This window comes from Suricata suricatta, chromosome 14 (assembly GCF_006229205.1).
Source record: "Suricata suricatta isolate VVHF042 chromosome 14, meerkat_22Aug2017_6uvM2_HiC, whole genome shotgun sequence".
Taxonomy (NCBI): Eukaryota; Metazoa; Chordata; class Mammalia; order Carnivora; family Herpestidae; genus Suricata; species Suricata suricatta.
Genome location: NC_043713.1, coordinates 28,806,532 through 28,827,639, shown reverse-complemented (window position 1 = coordinate 28,827,639; position 21,108 = coordinate 28,806,532). Strand labels below are relative to the sequence as shown.

Sequence of the window (21,108 nt, the reverse complement as noted above, 5' to 3'; positions counted from 1 at the left end):
TATATATATATATTTCTTAAATCAAATGGACTCTTGAGGAGCTAAGATAACTAAACATTGAAGATTTTTTATTCAGTGTAAGTGAGGTTCCCTGTAATGTTTAAAAGGCAGCAGTCTACTTACAGAGGTAGAGAAAGGGTGCTTATTCAGTTTTCTGGTTTGCACAGACCATATCTCTAAGCCAGAGGGTAGTCTAAGAGCCAGATATGAAACAAAGAACATTCTTCATCCAGGAAGGGATAACTCTTTTTACAGGAAGAAGTATTACTTGTTTCTGATAATTCATATCCATCGGGTTCATAATGGTTAATTTTTCCCAGATTTGAGAAATATCTGTGTTCAGTGTTTAAGGAGCACCTTTACTCATTTTTGAGTTTCAACTTTTCTATATTTTCCTGTAAAATTTAAATAAGTTCTATAGGGCTGTAACAGATGTCACTTTTAATAATTGGTTACATACTCATACTCATATTTTTAAAATAAATTATCTAACCAGTATCTCAAAGGTCAATAAGTACTTTTTGTATTTTTGGTTTAAACAATCTCACTTAAGAAAATTGCCAGGGTCAAGAGCTAAATGGGGTAAACATCAGGGAGAGGTCAGAGGATAGGTTCTGGACACATACACAGTTTCAACTGGCATTCTTCCTAGAGTGGGACAAATTGTTCCCAACTCTTGCCTGGTGGTTACTGTCTGCAATACAAAGCCATTAAGTGCAGTAGTGACCTCAGCATCAAACCTCACCCAAATAGCCTCCAGTTTCACAGCTTGAATCTCCAATTGCCTTGATTCATCTCCATCCCCTGTCTAGATAGTCTTCATAATGAGAGCTTTCTCCCCATGGACTGAACTTGATTTTGACAATCCCACTCTTCGTAATCACAGTGCTTTGAACTCATTCCCAGGCATGAATTTCCACTGACTATTGTCAGTCAGTCTGTTCACTTCCAGCTGTTAAAGTTCAGAGTCATTGGACACAATTAAGAAGTAGAGAAAGAATCTTCTTCCATCATATAAATGGTGATGATGTAATTGGAAAAAATCACTCATCTGATTACACAGAGTTCTCCAGTTTCATTTATAAAAGCTTGTCTCTCCAACTACTTTATAAAAGCTACAAGGGGAGCAATCAAGTGTTTTTCATCCTTAAAACTCACAGAACCTATGCATGTGGCTGGACATAGTGTTAACAGTTAATTGATACTTATTGGCTTGACTTAATTAGCCTTAGCTATTCAGTTATATATTTTGAAATTAATTATTTAAGGAGAATTTATTGCTAGCCATATGTGGATTATTATCCTAACCATGTGCCTACTGTGAGAAAAACTGCTAGGTACAAGAGATACCAAAGAGGAGTAAGAAAGAGAACCTGTCTTCAAGCATCCTACAGACAAATAGAAGTAATCAGATGCAATATATAAAGAGATAGATTATGGAAGAGATACTGACACCCAGCTAAAGTAGTTCAGAGAAGAAATATAAACATTTCTTGTAACTGCATTTTCTTGGAAAGATTTATGGAAGGGATAATCTTTGAACTGGATTTTTTTTCAAAGCTGGATATGCAGAAACAAGAGAAGTGATTTAAGAAGAAATATTTATTGACAATAATTTATGTCATCCATTTATTTAATATCTACCTTGTTATTTAGATAATGTTTGTGCTTATCTCCATCAAATTATTTCTGACATGGCAGAAATTATGTGAAGCAGAATTCAGAAATCATAGCAATTTATTCTAAAGGCCTTGATTAGCTATAGATACCAACAAGAAATGAATAAGGATCACATGTCAATTCTAAAATTATTACTTTTAAAATATAATTTTGGAAACATATTCATTTATTTTTCACCTTCAAGGAATGATTACCAAGGCCATACTATGTCCAAGGGATATTGATTTTTACCCTACAGAATAAGGCATTCATAAATTAATATATTTTACTATCTATTTATTTGGAAAAGATATATAGACCAAACAAACTACAATGCTAAGTGTGAATACAATGGAAATATTTTCAGTAAATTTTTTATAGCATGCAGATGTGGGAGAAATGAATTTTGTATGTGAAAACCATGGGGAGCTAGAAAGAAGAGAGCATATTTGAGTTAGATCTTAAAGAATGAGGAGTCATTTAAGAATGTACCTTGTGGGAAACATATACAGTTTAGGGCTTTCTATGGCAGAGATTAGGCAGAAGAAAGTCATGGAGTCGTGATTATCAGTTTACCATCATGATTTGGGAAGAACCGCAGTGTGGCCAAAGAAAGATAAGAAAGTTGAGTGGGACTCAAGATTTAAAATGCATGTAGAAACAGAGGTCGGGGATATAGACAAGGTCAGGATTGGAGATCATGGATCTTAGAATCAGAAAAATAATGACAATACTTAGCATCATTGGTATGGATAAAAATGCCCTTGAAAAACTTATCCCATCCTGGAGAATCGGCATGCTAGACATTAATATTGCTACAAGTTACATACCTTCTAAATTTCATGTTTCACTTTCACAAATGACCATGAGAGAATTAGCCACTGCTTTGATGGAATAATCCTGACTACCTGTGAGATAACCCATAAACCATAGCACAGGCACTAGTATAGAATAGAACTCAAAAATTTCCATTATTGTTAATTTTGAAGAAGGCTAAATATGGAACTCTAGAGAGAATTACATTCACACAATAATTAATGAAAGAGCAAAAGAGAGGAAGTATTCAAAAAGGTAGAAAGAGCAAATGGGTAAGTAATTTCATAAAGTCTCATGGAAAGAAGAGTTCCAAAATGTGGAAGGATCACGTTCCAATACAAAAGTCCAGAAAGAGGAGCCCTGAAAAGAAAGACACAGGATTTGACAGGTAGCTGGACTTTGGTGACCCTTAGCTAGAATAGTTCCATCTGCATGCATTCTTAGGATAGAAGTTTAATGTATAGTCTTGAAGGTAAGCAATGAGATAGATGGACTCTAGGTTAAGTAGAGAGTGGTATGGAGGAGATAGTTTTGTTAAAATGTAGATGTCTTCTGAGCACCTGGGTGACTCAGTCAGTTAAGCCTCTGACTCTGGCTCAGGTCATGATCTCATGGCTCTTGAGTTTGAGCCCCATGTCAGGAAAAATTCTGACACCTCAGAGCCTGGTGCCTGTTTTCAGATTCTATGTCTCCCTCTCTCTGCCCCTTCCCCCCAAAAAACAAATAAACATGAAAGAAATTTTTAAAAAAATATTTTCAAAAAGAATGTAGATGTCTTAAATGCACTGTCAAGCAAAAGAAGTGACATCCATGGAAGAGGAGAAATCAATGTGTAAGGTGAGGTATTTGATAGAAAATGTCCCAAAGAATATTTTAAAAATAAGATCAAAGGCACAAGTAAAGGTATTCTTTATGAAAAACAAAATAGTACAGAAACCTTCATGATTCAGACAGGGAAAAATTATTAAAATATGGATTGGAGATGCTGGAAGAAATGTAATTGACTTACTCCTAATAGCTCCTATTTCCTGGGAAATTGAAGTCCAAGTGACTGAAAGTGAGAGATTTATTAACAGAGGAATCTAGAAGGGAGTGGAAAGTCTTGGAACTACTTACAAAGAAAAGGTTGTGAGTTTAGTTGTGAGTCAGTGTTTTGAATTGCATTTATGAAGGACTACATGATATTGGAACATATTAATAAAAAAGCAAGTCTATCAGAATGGATAAGTGATTTTCTATGGAAGTTCTAGGAAATCCACTCATACGAAGCTAGAAAAATAACAATTGACTTGAACTAAGTGAAAAGATTTGAGGAACCCCTAAGTGTTTTCAGAGTATTTGAGTTTCAGCCTAAGGAAAGGAGATATAAACAGCTTGAGAAGATGGAAGAGTGTAAGATACAGCCTATGCCCTCAAGGTTTTGCTCTAGAAGAAGAAAACTGTGACACAAGTAAAGGGAATATAATATGAAGAATATATAAAAAGTACCTTAAAAGTGGTCAAAGAAGTGGTCTAAGGGCTTATAAAAAAAGTGAAATAGACTAGGGTAAGTAGAAAAGTTTATTTGATGAAAATGACATTGATGGACTTTTAGGAAAGCTTAAGATAACAGTCAGGCTCTTCTCTTAGCTGAAAGTGTTACTTGTTATTTTAAATTTATATTATTTTTCTATTCTTGACCTGTATTGTTAGGATTTGGGGGAAATTAGTATTATGAAATCCAGCACTCAAATAGGTTGCTAGAGAGAACTTGACTAGTAGGCATCATGATGAATCTTCCCAAGAATAGTTGGTCATAGCATAGTTACCTCTGTTCGGATGACCCCTGAAAGCCAGTATCAATCCTACAACTGGAAACAAGCATTTGAGTGTTAAGTGAGTTAATAGGATCAGCACTTTGAAAATGGAAATAGAAAATCATCTCCTCTTGAATATGGGAGAGGAATGATAGGATATGGGCAAGGTGCCAGGAAAATATCACCTTCTCTGAAAGCCACATGGCCTTCAACAAAACTAAGTAGAGGTTTTTGAAGCTAACTTTTCACCAGTCAGCCTTCATAACAGGACATGTGCTTCATGTGAAAGCCAAGTGGAAAGAAATGAATAAGAGCAATGAAGACAGTTTTAAGTACTCAGGGACAGAGAGACATCCAGCAGGAGAAGAAACTGGAGGACAGTGCAGCATAGTAAGGACCTAAAGGGAGGAAGAAATGTTCCTTTTTAATTCCTAAATTAAGGGACCAAAATAAAACAAATATTAAGGTAACCACAGTAAAGACTTAACAAGATATCAACGCAGAGAAATTCATCTTGGATGTCAATACCAGAAATAGTCTTAAAGACACTCTGGAAAGAACTGAGAGTCCTACCAGTCCTGCATGGAAGCCTACTAAAATGTGTCTTGGTCATCATCTGGGTACCTTCGCCTAATGTTCTATACAGATAAGTTGAATAAATACTAAACTTGGGAAATTTTCATGGGGATATTTAAGAAAGGGAACAGAGAAAGTAGAAAAAAAGACAACACTACTATGGTTTAGTAAATTTTATTTAATATTTATAGCAACTTCCAGCAGATATTCTATCTTTATGTATGAAAGGAACATGTATATATGCCTTTAGGAACATCTCTCACAAAAACTTTCAAAATTATGGAGGTTTATCCCTCTTCATGATAAGCACTTTCAGGAACATCTCTCACAAAAACTTCTTTCAAAATTATGGAGACTTATCCATCTTCAAGATAAGCACCCAAGTGGACACACTGAAGTTGCAGTAGTGGATTGATAAGCTGTAAACATACAGAGGGATAATTCAGGGAAAAACTAAAACCATTTAGATTAAAGCTAAGAGTGAAGGAGAGAAGGTACAGAAAGATCATGCAAGAGTCATCAGACCCATTTGAAAAAAATATTAACTCGTGCAATTTCTTAAGAGAGTTAGAGGTTATACATGATATATCAGCATACCTATGTAGAATTGGTGGAATCCAGTGTTTTCTTGAGAAGAGTGGTGTGGCTCAGTCCTTTCATGTAGCACTCTAAAACTCAATTACAAATGTTAAACTAACTCTAAACCACTAAGAGTAATAGCTATAAAAATAAATCCTTCCCAGTTCCCTTTGGTCTCAAATTTATGCAGGATTTTCTCAATCATGGCTCATTCTTTCCAGTTCTCCAGATCTAAACCAATGCTGTGTCCCTGAAGGTCACGCAGGACACCTTTTCATCACAATGTCACTACAGAGGAAAACAATATTGAGGGCACCTCTTTATGTTTTTCAGGTCTCTGCTGTGTTTGCCCCATACAAGAAAGGCAATGGAAATCTTTTGAGAGGTAAGATATAAAGAGAAATGGTTTATTAATAATTAAAGCCACTTGGTAAACTACTCACTCAGACTTCCTCCTATGGATGTGAATGACATTCAGATTTTCTTAAGTCCAGATGCTGTTGATGCAGTAGTGTTCTGAAAGATCCTCCCATGGGTGCCTACTGTTTTCATCTTTATACTGACTCCCTCACTATTCCCCACACATACTATAGTCACTCTCAACAATGATTCTTTGGTCCTGTGGAGTAAGACTTGGTTGTTAAAATTTTATTCCTTGGAAGCTAGCCAGTCTGCATTTAAAGCGAGATTGCATCATTCACTAAGCCTCACTTTCTTCACTGTGAATTGGGGCTATTGTTAGCTCAAAGGAAGGTTGAGAAGATTAAATGAAATGATGCCAGTACAGTGCTTGGGAAATAGAGAGTTGCGGTGGTTGTGGTTAAATTAATTATTATTATAATTATACTTTCCACCAAGTGGGATTTTCCTTCTATTCTAACCTATCAGTGTCTTACCAGATCTTCAATGTATTGCTTAGTCCCACTTTTCCCTATCATTTCACTATTTATAATATTCATACTCTAACTTACACATTTTATGAATCTATGTAATTTTAACATCTGATAATATAATGTTATCCATAAATTTATTCAACAATAGCCAAATCATGGAAAGAGCGTAAATGTCCATCACCTGATGAGTGGATCAAGAAGATGTGGTGTATATATACACAATGGAAGTATTACATGGCAATGAGAAAGAATGAAATCTGGCCATTTGTAGGAAAGTGGATGGACCTCGAGGGTGTCATGCTAAGCAAAATAAGTCAGGCAGAGAAGGACAGATACCATATGTTTGCACTCATAGGTCTAACAGGAGAAACCTAATGGAGGACCATGGGAAGGGGAAGGGGGAAAGAGAGTTGGGGAGAGAGAGGGACACAAACCATGAGAGACTATTGGATACTGAAAATGAACCGAGGTTTGAAGGGGGAGGGGGAGGGGGAAGGGGCTGGTGGTGATGGAGGAGGGCACTTGTGGGGAAGAGCACTGGGTTTTATATGGAATCCAATTTGACAATAAACTATTCAAAATTATTTTATTAAAATACTTCTTTCCTCTAGCTAGATAATTAATGAATTTCAGGCAAGGTTTATATATATTTGGATTCCTCTTTGTGTTATATATATTTGGATTCCTCTTAACAATTTGCCATGAGTAAGGTACATCATACCTATTTAATAAATAGGGGCTGTTTTAATATATTATTCATTCATCTATACAATGATTACTCTTCATTGGCATTGCTAAGAATAATGAACTTAAAAGTTTTTTTTTGTCAACTCTCATATATTCAGGATATGCCAGGGCATTTTCCTGCTGGAATCATTGAAAAGTTTTATATTTGTTTCCTCTTTAAAAAATGCAGTTTTCTGGGGCACCTGGGTGGCTCAGTCAGTTAAGCGTCTGACTTCGGCTCAGGTCATGATCTCCCAGTTCATGAGTTCAAGCCCCCTGTCAGGCTCTGTGCTTATGGCTCAGAGCCAGCTCAGAGTTTCTGATTCTGTGTTTCCCTCTGTCTTTGCCCCTCTCCCACTTACACTCTGACTCTCTCTCTCTCTCTGAAAAATAAATACACATTAAAAATTTAAAAAAAAGAAATACAGTTTTCTAATTCTTAATAGATTGTAGACTTCTATATATCCAAGTAACGTTAACAAAGGTAACTAAATCCTTATTTTTAATAATTTTTATGGAATGAACCATAAATAATGAGGAAAATGGCATGGGGTACTATATGAGCCCTGGATGGTAATGCCATTCAGGTGCAAAAATTGTTAAGGAATTTCTGCCTACTAAGGTGCCAAAGAAACTCTTATTTCTCCTCTATTAGAGAACAGTGTACTTAGGAAGTAATTAGGGGGAAACATGTCAAAAACTCACTGATATCTTGAATTTGGAATTAAATGAAATGATGCCAGTAAAGTGCTTGGGGCAGCAGACAAGAGCATTTTCCCAATCAGAAAATGAACTAGGAAACTAGACTTCCTTTGAAATGATGCTTGCAATGAATAGAAAGTTTTACCTTTGGGGAAGCACTTTTTTTCAGAGGGAATAATCATCAAAGGGATGACAGAACCAGATCAGCAAGGCAAGGCCTCTTCTGCCATGAGCTGATGTCTGCATTGGCTAAGAACTAGGGCTGGAATCCATGTCTCCTAGGAGTCCACTCCATCAAGCGTATGGGTGCACCAAAAAGTTGGCTGGGGTAGTGGTGAGACTTTGTTGGAACAATCACTGCTTTCAAAAAAATAGAGAAAAATAAAAATGTCTATGAAAAAATGTAATCTAAGGAAAACTCATATAAAGATTTGGAAAACAGTCACTCTGACAAGTATTTTCTAAAGAAAGCAGAATAAAATTAAAGAATATTTTATATGTTTATAAATTTAAGTCAACAGGGTAAAGTAACTGAGAGAAGAATAAGCAATCATAAAGGAGGGATAATCTGAGATCATGAAAGACTGCAAAGAAATAAAATCTTATTTTCCAAATTGAGAAGCAGTAAAGGGGAGCTAATGAAGAACAACTTATATTTCTGTCATATGAAGCCCATGAGTATGATTAGAGAGGAAATGAGATATATGAAGAGTAGATGTAGGATCTCCTGTAACTTAGAAGAACCTCAGGATGGCACACCTAAACAAAGTTGAAGCAATAATGAAACACTTGAACAAGCAAGACTTTTTAGGTAAAAAAAAAAATGCCTGTGTCTGAGTCTGCAAATCATTATGTACCAAGAAATATTAAATAAGAGAGAAATACTAGAATGCAAGCTCAATTTTTTAATTTTAAAATGAAAAGAATATTATATAAAACCAGTAGTGCTGAAATACTTAAAGCAAATGATAATCATCGTCATCATCGTCATTGTTGTTGTCATTCTCATCATCATCATCACCATCAATAATGACCATTAGTAAGCGCTGGATTCAGGTATTTTCTTGTACACTCTCAAAAGATAAGTAATATATGGTCACAAGTTTTGAAGGGAAGTGATTTTGATAAAAACACTCCCAAGTCGGCAGTGTTGTTCAAGTATGAGAAAAACAAGATATTTTTAAGCATTAAAAATCACAAAAGATTCATATACTTTCTCCCTACTGGAAAGAATCATGAGAATCGTGAGAAGGTATACTTTAGCGCTGTGTGCAATGAAGAAAAACAACTCATGAAAGGAGGATCATTATCTATCAAATGCAGAGTTGATGGTAAATAGTAGCCCTGAATTCAGTGAATATGCCAAAATTTATTCTAGAATTCAAATACTTGCTACATAATAGTTTAATATTTTTATTTTAGTTTGTAAACCCCAGATAATGTGAACAAGAATTGGAAGTGGAGTGAGAAGAAAAAGGGGAATGTAATAATCCTGAGCTGGCTAAGGAGTTAGACACCAGAATGTCTAACCTATGGGGGAATATATTGGGAATATGTCCATTTTCCCCCAGTTTATATAGAATATTTAGGCAATTCAAATCAAAATAACCCACAATGAGAATATGAAAGCAGTTTTTGAAACATAAGTGCATTGAGGAGGATCTTGTCTTATGAAGTATATTTTAATGTATTTATGAGGAAAACAAAGCTATGATAATTAAAACTGATGAGCACTGGCATTTATAAATGAAAAATAATATTTTAAAAGTGCAGTAAGCATAGTAATAATTTAATATAGTATAAATTTTCCTTACTCATTCAGGAAAATAATGGATCATTCAAAATTAGTATTGGGTCAACTGTCAGCATTTGTGGTTAAAAAGTAAACTCTAAAACAAAAATCTCTTCTAGAAAACATTATAGTATTATCTTGAAATATCATACAAAGACTTAAATCTATATAAAGACTTAAATATGAAAACCATAAACGTGATTGGAGAAAATGTTGGGAAGGATTTCTGCTATTTTGTTGTAAAGACCTCTCTTAGTATGACCAACAGCAAAATTATGAAGAAACTAATTGCTAAATCTGGCAACAGAAAAATTGAAAGCAAAATTAAAAGACAAATTATAGAAAATTAAGATTATTTTCTATGTATGTCCCTAAAGAAATAATAATATTCTTAGTAGATAAATAGCACTTAATCAAAAGTAACAATGAAACAAAAGTGTAAATAAACCACTCTTCTTTATCAATGGGCCCTTCTCTGTTCCCTGGATAAATTCTGTGTAGTATTCTAGGCTTTCACATCCTCTAACACACTGTAATTGTGGACTCCACTAAACTGTATGCTTATTATGGACCTTGTGGGCCTTGCATATCTTTTTCACCTGTACATCCTAAATACTAAGCACAGGGTCTGATGCATATGCTAATTAATACATGTTGGTATTACTATTGAAGACCATGGATAAGAACTCACCAATCAGTACATAAGGCTGATGAATAAATAAATGAAAACTTATATTTCAGTAGAAATAAAAATGCATGTTAAAAGTACACTTAAGATTATAAGTGACAGTGCTCATCATTGGCAAAGATACAGTAAATGAGCACTTTCCTACCATTAATAGGAATAAAAATTCATGCAACTTTTCTAAATGTTAGCTGTAAATGTGTATTGAAAGATGTATATGCATACTTTGGCCCAGTAATTGTATGTGTAGGAATATTGCTGAAGAAACTAATCATGATAATATTTTGATATATCTTACTTGGATGTTTATATCATCACAGCATTGTTTTTAATGAAAAAATGATGATAATTTAAATGTTCAACCTTAGGTTATTGGGTAAATCAAATGAGATATATTACTCTAACAGAATAATTCAATTTTCAGTATGAGTTTGTAGAAGACTATTTAATGACATGTAATGTTTTTCATGAAATTTTTTTAAAAAAATGTGGATGATACCACATAATGGGCTAAATCTAATTATCCAACAAAAATGCGTAAGAAACAACTTTAATGCAATGATGGAAAATGTCTGCATACGGCCTGGTGTTATAATAAAAGTAAGGTACCAAAAAGATCCTTAGGTTCCTAACTGAAACATATGGCACTGAACTGGCATGTCCTCTGTATTTTTTTAAAGCACATTTTATATCCTTTAGGATGGTTGTTTCTGTTAGGTAAGTTAAGCATTGCCCTTGCATTTTTAATTTGAACAATTGATTTAGTTAGAAGAAAAAAACGACTCATGTTTAAATAATGAATTCTGGGTAAATCTTTTCCAAGAGGAGGCTCATCACCAGGCCAGGGCTGGAAAGTTGTTTCTTTGTCAGCTGATGAGCAAGGAGCATTTCAGAATATTTGGTTTGGAGATCCAGCATTAATAGGATATGAGTCCCCCACAAGAGAAAGGCTTAGGGAAAGCCCAGGGAGAGAGAACAGGATTTATTTATTTACTTTCTTTCCTACTTACTTACAGCCATCAATATTTCTGTTTGTGTTTTCTAGCCTCTGATCTAGGTTTTGTTTTGTTTTTCAAGTGACAGTGTCTGTGTTCTTTAGTAAGGATATGAGGAAGTAACTTACATCATTATTCATTAAAATGTACAGATTTCTCCAGCATACCCCTTTCCTCTCCCCTAGCAATTCCTATATACCACCACCCAATAAAATAATCTCTCAAAACTTGAGGTTACTATAGTCTTCTTTTAAACACACATATCAGAGAAAAATCACTGGAGATTCACATTATTCTAAACAATTTATGAGAAAGTCTGTCTGAATGTATTTCCCAGTAGAAAACATTAGGCCATTTTTATAAATGATTTATCATTGTTTTCTTCTGTAGGCACCAACAGATGAGACAGAAAAATCAAAGTTGATTAAGAAAAAGTAATTAGTTTTTTTCTTTAAAGCAAATATGTTTTATATACTATTGAATTTTATGAATTTTATTTTAAGTTGTATTCTATGTACGTATATATAAATATTAATGGGTGACATTCACTTTGAAAAACTTTATTTTCACTCGTCTCATATTTGGAGATGTGACTATAGAAGGTACTAAATGGAAAATAGGAAAGAATGCCAACAACCAAGTTGATGGGAAACATCTGAAAGAAATTAGACACATTTTCAGGAGTACTTTTCCATTCCATCCTTGTGCCCCTGGCTAGTATGTTCTTTGTACACTGGATTCCAGCTTGGGGGAAGTTGCCAAACATGCAGGATCAGTTCAGGGGCCTCATGTTGCCTTCACTGATCAGACACAGCCGAGGAGGGACTTGGGCCAAGCCCCCTGCCATGACTGCATGGGCCACTGATTCTAATGAGTATGTAAGTACACACACAGACAAACACACGTACACACATGCACACACCGTATTTGACTGCTTTTTGTAAGGGGGGGCAGATGGGATAGAGAGGGAGGTTATTAAGATTTTCAAGAGATAAACACTCTTGAATCAATTATATGATGTAAGTACAGGACTTTCCAAATTAAATAACACAGCAGCAAATGCCTAGGACTCAAAGTCTGTCTTGGAAAAGGCTGTACATTGTGGTTTCAGTGTCTTCCTCACTCTACTGCCCACCTTCATCAGTCACTCCTGCCACTTGGTCAGGCCTCCTAACCTGACTCCTATTAAAATGAGACATTACTTACTTAAGAAATACCAGGAAAACTTGTTTCTCTGAGGTGTTTGCAGTCTTGAAGGGGTCTTTACCTGCTGTTTGCTGACATGATCTCAGATATTGGATTCCTAAATTTCTCCCACTCTGTACAGACCTTGCTTACAAATTCTGTTTCCTAGACACCCTTGCAAACTTGCTTCAGGTTGCTTTGGCCCTAGGTAACACTAGTGGGAGATGGTAGAGTAAGGAAAAGGAGGAAACAAAGGTGTTTCTTCTCTCTTTTTGACTGTTGGTGGCCTCTCAGGGAGTTGCTATATCTCCTTTGTGACCCCAACTCTCATGGCAGTGCCTTATAGCATCTACATCTAGCAGGTGGCTCCAGCTTCTAGGATCTGGTTACCTTCCTCCTTCCATTGCCCCATCAGACCTATTGGTAGTAGTGGTTTCTTCCTCTTGAGAATCTCTGGGTCCCCATGTCATCTCCTACTTACTCTTTCAGCTATTATAATATTCATATAGCTAATCTGCCATTTTAATTTCCTATATTTAACTACCTGGGGTAGATTCTTTTTTCCTTATTTGACCCTGATTGACACAGAGAAAAGAATGCCAAGTGGCACGAATGCAAAGGAGTCAGCTTGCACTGTCAATTTGAGACTGCCTTCTTTATTTAATAATAGTACTCCCTAGCACCACTGAGATTTGTCACCACTTGCCCATCCCATATCCATCCCCCATGGCTTCTTTTCTTAATATCTCAACTTTGATGAGGTATTTGAGAACATGAGTTTTGAAGCAGGTGATTTCCTAGCTGCATGACCTGACTAAATTAATCAAGGTCTCAGTTTTCTGTCTTCACAATGGTATATTACCCATCCTGATGAACTCTTATCATCTAATAATATATGTGGAATCACTTTGTGAAATTTATAACTCTATTTAATAATGAGGTACATAAGGTACTTTGCAAATCTGTCAAAATGTGTACATTAGAATATTTTGTACATTTAGCAGGGATATTTAATAAGTACTATCTCTTTCTAAGGGTACTGACTCCTCAAGTATACTAAAGGTGAGGGTTATAACTGGGTTACCAAAATAGAAGGGAAAAATGGTAGTGAAGAACAATTGGGGGAGATTTGATGCTGATTTGGACCTCAATTCAAACTGGATAAGTGATCTACTCAGCTGATAAACAGACTGCTCTTGAATAAATGAATACCAAAAGTATTCATTTTTAGCTCAATAGAGGAATCAGGATTAGTCTCAGTATACTTTAGACTTGGAAGGTTTTGTTTGCCTAGATAGTGTATCAAGAACCCTGAAGTAAAGTAAACAAGATCACATGTTTCTGAGAGACCATTATACCTATTTAGAAAACTTGAATGGTTAAGCCAAATTCATAAATATGACCATATGTTCAATGAAAAGAACCTTGGCGTGGAAGATAGAAAAGTGATGGTCCAATGTATAAGTCAGCTAATGTTGCAATAATGGCTTAGAATAAAGTACCCCCAAACTCAGTGGCTTGCAGCAACTATGTATTTTTTTTTCTCATTCTCAAGTCTGTGGTTGCTTGGAGCCCTGCTTGGCTTGTCTCCAGGCTAAAGGTTGGGTTCAGCTTTCTTCTCAGATCTTCTCATCATTCTCCTTAGGCCAGTGGCTACTCCTGGTGGTACTCTTGGAAAATGGCAGCAATGCAAGAGGGGGAAGAGAAACGTGATACCTATAGACATTTTGGCCCAGAATAGTCAGTCTGACACTTCAGCTTGACATGGTTAAGCTTAACATGATGAAGCAGGGGATACACTTTGCTCCCTCCAGTAGTAGCATCATGCAGTCTCATGACAGAGAACATAGACATGTAATTCTAACAAAGGGAGGACATGAAGATGTATGGACAAAGATTCAAACTACCACACTTTATAGGTTTAAATATATCACCAACTATAGTGTGGGATTGCAGTAAAGTTGGGCCTCCCTTTTAATGAGAAAGTAAGAGAAAATTATATTGGCTCAAATCTAAAGTCCTGTCCAATTCTTCATCAATTTAAAATGTGTGACAATTCATTCCTATGATTTTGAAATCTTCATATTGTATAACAATGAAGGTTTATACTCATGAAATGAATAAAATAAATAAGATTGCATTGGAAGAATTGAACTGTTTCAGAGAACAAACATTTTAAAGGATTTTTATCATAAGTTTATATGCTTTCATGATATTAATTACACATGAATAATTTTCATGTGAATACTAATGGAGTCTTAAAAAAGTTTACTTGGAAACATTTGTTATCCGATTAATTTGGTTTATTACATATAGATGATATTTTGATTAATTAGACATGCCAGTATTTTAGATGATCCACACTCCAATTTGCTCCCATTTTCAAGGGCTGATTGTACAAAAATTCCTGTTTGTTTTTCTCTCAGGAGACAGCCAGGCCTGGCACAATACCCAGAGCCTTGTATGAGATCAAGGCATCTGGTTTCCAGTTCTGGCTCTGCCACCAAATAGCCATGTGACTCTGGACAAATTGATGTGTTTGTGCATTTCTTCCTCTGTAAAATGAGGAGGAGTCACAGCTGAACCACTTCACCCAGAGGATTAGAGACATGATCAAAGGAGATTCCACATTACTTTGACAAACAGCCCTGAAAACATTGAACAGTTTTATCATGAGGGCATGTTTTAATTGGTTTTATTATTAATCTAGGTATAGTAAGGCCAATAGATTAGGGTACAACTACTGATGAAAAAATAGTTGATTAAACTCACATATCCGAAAGAGGGAGTACATGTCACACTAGGAATTAGTAAGGGGCACAAGAGGAATCACTGGAGTTGGTCATAAAGCAGAGGAAAGGAGGTGAACTGTGGGCAAGCTCTTTTATTGTGGTTTCCACGAGAAGGACTAGGCTAAGTAGAGCCCACCTGAATTTGCTACTTTGAATAATTTCAGCAAGCTCTGTGGGCATGGGGCTTTCCCTAGCTGTTTGCCCTCTACTTGGGGTAATTAGGAGAAGTCTATAGTACTCCAAACTGTGAGAATCCTGTAAGAAGAGTAGTTGAGAGTATAGACTATATATTGGATGATTTGTATTTAAAAGTGCACCTCAAGAGGAGTCTCCCTGAGAAATGGAGATGGTGAGGGAAGCAATAGGCCCACACAAGGTGGACTGAAACATACTATCTTGTTGTACAGAACAAGCTGTGTCCAGTACAAGCATGCAAGGCAGCAGTTTAAATATGAGGTTTACAGAAGTTAGAAGCATGTTAATACAGGGCATCATTGCTGTATCTTTCCTACAATAATCTCCCCGGTTGTTCAACTTGTTTGTGTGTTTGGGGGCATGGTAATTATGTTACTTTAATCTATATCTTCATAGAGCTTCTCCAGCTATTTAATAACTATTATTTTTTTAATTTTTAATTTTTATTTATTTATTTTGAGAGAAAGAGAGAATGAATGAGTGGGTAATGGGCAGAGAGAGGGTGAGAAAGAGAATCCAAAGCAGGTTCCACACTGTCAGTGCAGAGTCTGATGCTTGGCTCAAACTCACGAACCATGAGATCATGCCCTGAGCTGAAATCAGAAGTCAGAACCTTTACTGACTAAACCACCCACCTGCCCCAATCTAATAGCCCCTTTTAAAAGGCGTTTGCCTACCAACACATCTGATAACTGGAAAGAGTAATTATCTGAACATAATTTATAAAATGGAGCTACAGTTTTCATCTTAGATGAATAAGAATAACTTTAAAAGCTGGAGAGGAGAGAACACCCTTATTAATAATATTTTTTCCACAAAGAAGCCCTTCTGTGGAAGTGGCATGAAGAATCCATAACTGAAAAGCAAAGCTGTGGCAGTGAGCCCAAAGTTTGAACTGGGGAGCAACAAGAGTCTAGATTCCAGCTCATGTATAACCATAACAGGGCAAAGTAATTTCATAAATACTGAAATTACTCATCTCTTGAAAAACCTTTTGTAGTTTTTGTCTTTGCCCTCACAATACAGTCCAAACAACATGAAATAATATAGAAGTCATTTTGGAATCTGCTCAACCATCATTTGAATTTACCAATGCAGACCATTATTTGCCTTACATTTCAGATTTCAGCCATGAAGAATTCTAACGTGACTTTGTAATTCCCGGAAAATGCCATGTTCTCTCCTGACATTTGCTTCTTCAGAATTGGAATGAACTTTTATCTTTCCTGTTTTTCTTTCCCAGCCCAACTTCCTGATTCCTGGGGCCAGAGTTTAGATGTCTTTTCTTTGACAAACCATTTTTGACCTTCTATTTTACACTTGGGCTTGATGTATAATCTAATGAGCTAGACATAGAACACATATGAATGAACTGAGGTTACACAAAAACTGAGGTTGCCTGCTTACAAATTGTTTTCCCCAAAGAGTTGCAAGTTCTGTGAGAATCAGTTCTGGTTTTTAATCTCTGGTTAGTACCAAATATCAAAACCTTGAATCTGAAACTGTAGGAGTAATAAATAGTGTTACTCACCCCAGAAAAATTTGCAGGATCCTGGCGCTGTGCTAAATACTCCTGTCAGTGTTCTTAAATTTCTTAGTTATCTTTCTTTCATAAATACATTTTAGTGCTATGCAGGTGTTCACTCCATTATACTTCAAGTTTTATAAGGATAGAAACTATGAATCATTCATCTTTGTGTCTTTAATTTCAAACACAGTGGTACAATTTAGGTACTCAGAAATTGTACCTCTTTTAACTGTTATTATCATTATTGTGGAAATGTTTTTGAATAGATGGATGAATGAATAAACAAATATAAAATAGGACATGATAGAATCTGATGCAGGAATAATAATGGGGGACAGACTCTGAAATACATGTCATACCTCATTTTCATAGAGTTTTTTCTCCTAAGTCTCAAGATATAATGAAATTGTTCAGAAAAATCACCAAAAGTGAGTAAGATAAACAAGGCATATTATAAAAACCATGAGGATAAAATGAAAGTGAGAAAATATAATTTCTTTCAATATCCACTGTACCTTACTATTTAGATTGTGCCTGTTCATAAAGTTATAGAAATTTAATCACTATAAATTTTTGAAAAACATTTATCTTTACTGGTTATCTTTCCTGAAATGACCAGAAAACCAAGGTGTTGATGTCAAAGTAGTGATGTCTATAGCCATCATGAGGACAAGATGTCTGATATATAGAAGGGACCATGTATATTATTTGATAGCCAGAGGCAGATTTTCATTATGAAATAAAAAAAATCTATTTCAAAAGAATAATTAGATTCCAGGAGGACTGTTTTCTACTACTTCTCCAAAGGGCCAACTGAGCTGAAGTCAGATTTCTTTCCCAAAGAGGAAAAATACATTTGTTGTATATCAGACATTCAGCTAAAAGTACAAATATGTGGAAAAATAACTCAGATTAAAAATCACAGTGAGGAGTAAACGGCTTATTTTAAAAACATTTTTTAAAGCAAATTTTGATAAAGATGGGAGAGATCTCTGCACACTTGCCAGGTACTCTCCTAGGACCAAAGCTTCACTCTTCAATGCTTAAACTTCACTGTTGAATGAAAACATACCCAATGGAAAGATGTTGCCATCAGCTCTTCCTCTTACTACTGCTAAATCCCGCCACCTCCCTATTGTCTATGGTGTCCATCTGGGAGCACTTCTCTGCCCTGTAATCACCAGCTGTTTGGGGCTTTCAGGACAGGATGAGGTGGTGGATTGAGGGCATGGCAGAATAAGAAAGAATGAAGAAAAAGCAAGTTACCAAATCCAAATGTAACAGAATTTACAAGATTTTTTAATGCTGTTCTTTTGGCCACCTTAAATTTCAAGTGAGAAAAAAGAAGGCACATTTCAGGCTATTTTTTTTTCACATTACTTTAGGGTATTAACCTACTTTGAACTCAGTCTATCAGTTGATCTGGTTCCACACCCAAGAGGCATTATTATCACCCAGTTCAAAAGTGTTCAACATATGGACATCATCAAAACCCAAACTGACTTTATGTTCCTCATTTCTAGTAAACGATTAAAGAAATCTAATCAAGACACATGCCTGTGTCAGGGGCTAGGCAATGCACCATTAAATGTACCATTGAGTTGTGTGCAGAGCTTGCAAGACTCCACAAACTCATTTTAATTTTACACAGACAAATTGAAAGACCCAGTATCTTCATTAGGGTTCAGCTCCCATTTGAAAGCAGCAACAACAACAACCCTCAATGTCATGATGGAAAACAGAAGCTGCATCTTCAAATCACATCCATATTGGCATTTCACAACTGTAGCCTGATTGTATTGTTAATTAATTCTCGAAATGCACAGTAAGCCAAAGGGACAATTTGAGAAGAGTACTTGTCATTTAATTAGTAAATTAAGTTTTTTTCTCTCAAATGTTTCTCTATTTAATTAGTATGTACTGTAGGCCAAAATCTCACACCAGCTGGGTATTTTCAGGATAAATAGCTCTTCTTTTTATTTTCATTTATCAAGCCAGTAACTTTTCAGAAAGAGGTTGATCTTGGGTGATAGGAAGGCAAAGGAATAAGATCAGAACAGAAGGCTTATTGTAGAGAATCTTTTGTTTCAGAGAAGGAAGAGGAGGAAATTTCTATTTCAAGATGCTATTCTGATATCAATAGCATTGAATAATACATCTTGGGGAGTTTTAGGACTCATCCAGTCCAACACCTCTTCCCTTAGAATAAAGTTTTACAGCTGAAAGAAGTTAAATTTTACATAAGGAATCATGCACTAATTAAGTAGGATGTCCTGAACTATTATCCAGGACTCCTGACTTCAAATGTAAGGTTTTTTAGATGTCCTTGTGTTCATAAAAAAGTGTGCAAGTGCACCTGTAGGGGTACATATTAAGGCATGTGGAGTACATGTAAAGAGGACTTTATGATTTGAACTACTATGTTAAAATCTTATAATACTGAGACTTAACTGGATTCAGTTGGGCTTTAATGTGTTACCAATTAATAATTCATATCTCTAATGAAGAATTAGTCAGCTTGTTTCATTTCACATTCGAGGAGCAGTTTTGTCATTTTGGAGCAAGGTTCCATGAATGTTTCTTAATATAATACTAGGATATGTCAGCTCAGTCTTAACTCATTTGTGCAGTGTCTCTATTTTCTTCTTAATTAAACACAGAAACTGCTGATTTAGGGATGAAAATAGAATCTGATGAAGTCTGAGTTTCTTCCCAGAAAATATTTTGTTTTTTCCTCCAGATGTCAAAAGTAACACATTAGTACTACCCAGATGGGGGAAGGGACAAACAGCTGCCTGTTGACCTTCCAAGAAGCCAACCTTGGGCTGGAGAAGATCGCAGATTACCCATCTATGGTCCCAAATACAGAGGCTAACACTGGATAAAATGGCCACAGCCAACTCATTGCCTGAGCTATCCTTACCTCTCTGTGAGAATGGGTAAGGAGTAATAAAGGAGTTGAATATAATAAATTAAGCAAGTATTAGTGGCTATAAACCAAAGAAGCTTGGTGGACTACATATAAGACAGTTTCCTTGGGATTTGCAATTAATTTTGGGTCAAGAATTCATATATGCATAAAATATTCAGTAAAATAGCAAATATGTGCTAAATGTCTAATGTGAGGGAGGTGATATAAGGGCTCAAAAATGCAGAATATAGGGGTGCCAGGGTGGCTCAGTTGGTTGAGCGTCTGGCTTCGACTCAGGTCATGATCTCATGGTTTGTGTGTTCGAGCCCCGCATCAGGCTCTGGGCTAACAGCTAGCTCAGAGTCTGGAGCCTGCTTCAGATTCTGTGTCTCTCCCTCTCTCTGACTCTCCCCTGCTCATGCAGTCTCTCTTTCTGTCAAAAATAAATAAAAAACATTAAAAAATAAAAAAAAGAATGCAGAATATAAGCAGGTTATATAAATAGAAGGCCGTGTGGAGGCCGGCAAGGGTCAGGCTCTGTCTGTAAGCTGTTTCTCTCTCACTACCAGCAGACAAGGGAGTCTCGTTATTTCTGTCCTTGCTGCCTGGTCAACTAAATTTTGACTAATTGCCTTCTTATGATCTGTGCAGGCTTATCATCTATGTCATCACTTGTGGAGACCTCTCATTTCTTATTTTAGATATGCTTGGAGATGACTATTCAGACAACTGTAATCATCTGTATCTTAGGGTTATAGCTTCCCTAACTTGATGTCCTGATCCCAGCCCTGCAGCTCTATCTAGTGTCCAGGTCATCTTCCGTCTGACTTATCCCACTGACAAGCCAATGGTCTCCATATAGACAAAGTACTGACTATTAGTGAGGTGCAAAGATAACTGCTTTTGCTGCTTTCAAGTTCCTGCAGAAGCTATAGCTAGGCTTACAATGAACTCTTCAGTGTTGTTGTTGTTTTTTAACCTGCATATCAATTGCTTCTGTTTTGAGAAAGGATATTTTAATTAAATAGTATTTAAGGATTCTTTCCACCTGCAAAATATTATGATCTTGATGGAATCATTGGTCATTTATATATAAATGGATCCTTTTACATGATTGGATTGTGTTTTTAATTTTTTCTTGATAGTGGTCATGATGGGCTGGGGAAAAGGAACTGCTATAAACAGCGGGTAATTTCGTAATGTGGTGTCAGGGACATGGAAGGTGTAGTGGCAGAGAAGCATTCTCTAGTCCTATAATTAGGTCTCAGTCTTTTAGTG

At 35.9% G+C, this 21,108-nt stretch overlaps 2 long non-coding RNA genes across 2 annotated transcripts in view; one reads left to right on the top strand and one right to left on the bottom strand.

Annotated features, from left to right (window-relative positions):
• LOC115278182 overlaps positions 1-19,916 on the top strand; it is a 69,357-nt gene extending 49,441 nt beyond the window's left edge. Inside the window, exons 2-3 of the long non-coding RNA XR_003902746.1 lie at positions 5,760-5,811; positions 19,660-19,916. This is a non-coding gene — a long non-coding RNA (uncharacterized LOC115278182). The remainder of the gene's footprint in view (positions 1-5,759; positions 5,812-19,659) is intronic.
• LOC115278183 lies at positions 5,006-6,024 on the bottom strand. Its single transcript, XR_003902747.1, has 3 exons — positions 5,870-6,024; positions 5,445-5,521; positions 5,006-5,266 (listed from the first exon to the last, which is right to left on the bottom strand). It is a non-coding gene; the product is annotated as an uncharacterized LOC115278183 (long non-coding RNA).
• Positions 19,917-21,108: the final 1,192 nt, after the last annotated feature.